This window comes from Mus caroli, chromosome 4 (genome assembly GCF_900094665.2).
Source record: "Mus caroli chromosome 4, CAROLI_EIJ_v1.1, whole genome shotgun sequence".
NCBI lineage: Eukaryota > Metazoa > Chordata > Mammalia > Rodentia > Muridae > Mus > Mus caroli.
The window spans coordinates 142,712,039-142,713,394 of NC_034573.1; positions in this window are offsets into that span (position 1 = coordinate 142,712,039).

A 1,356-nucleotide genomic window follows, 5' to 3' on the forward strand; every position below is an offset into this window, starting at 1 on the left:
GGAGAAGGCCTTCACCATAGGGAGACAGCTGCAGGTTGGGAGAAGGCCTTCACCATAGGGAGACAGCCTGCAGGTTGGGAGAAGGCCTTCACCATGTGGAGACAGCCTGCAGGTAGAGAGAAGGCCTTCACCATGTGGAGACAGCCTGCAGGTTGGGAGAAGGCCTTCACCATGGGGAGACAGCTGCAGGTTGGGAGAATGCCTTCACCATGGAGAGACAACCTGCAGGTTGGGAGAAGGCCTTCACCATGGGGAGACAGCTGCAGGTTGGGAGAAGGCCTTCACCATGGAGAGACATCCTGCAGGTAGAGAGAAGGCCTTCACCATGGGGAGACAGCCTGCAGGTTGGGAGAAGGCCTTCACCATGGGGAGACAGCCTGCAGGTTGGGAGAAGGCCTTCACCATGGGGAGACAGCCTGCAGGTTGGGAGAAGGCCTCACCATGTGCTCACCCCATGGGGGACAAATACTGAGAATGTATTTTGATCTCTTTTAAATCTCAAAGCTCTTTGATGGTTGTACCCCAAGTCCCTATTATGGTGGCTTCAGTGAGAATTGTCCCCAGAGGTTCACATGTTTGAATACTTGGTCACCAGGGAGTGGCATTATTTGAAATGGTAAGGAGGTGTGGCCTTGCCAGAGGAAATATGTCACTGGGGCATAGGCTTTGAGGTTTCAAGACGCCCATGCTAAGCCCAGAATCTCCCTCTTCCTGCTGCCTTTGGCTTGGATATAAAACGCTTGTCTGGGTGCCTGCCACGGTGCTCCTTGCCAGGAGGAAACTGTATACAAGTCCCAATTGAGTGCTTCCTTTTGTGAGTTTCTATGGCCATGGCGTCTCTGTACAGGAATAGAACACTGTCTGAGACACCCGTCAAGGTGCAGAATGAGATTTTCTGGGAGCAGCTTCTCTGTCACGTCTCTAGAGGGCATCATCTAGTGACAGTGTCTCGAGCCTCTGACTTACACTGGTCCCATACACTCGTCTGTGACTTCCTTGAGCCTCAAGCATCTGGGTTGTGTTGTAGACATAATAGCTGGGGCTGGGCAAACCATGGCCACTTGTTCTCTGTGTTCTGGGTTGTCAATCACTGCGATAAGATGGGGGATTTTCACGAAGCCTCACCCCTGAATGTAGAGCTACAGACAATCAGTGGCTGCTGAGAGAGAGAATCAGTTTGCTGCGGGAACAAACTCCTGATGGATTATCTAATCCTGAATGTTCAGCTCCAAACACAGGTACATGTGAGCAACACTAAATGGTCTCAGTAAGTTTTATCTATCTATCATCTATCTATCTATCTATCTATCTATCTATCTATCTATCTATCTATCTATCTATCTATCTATCTATCCA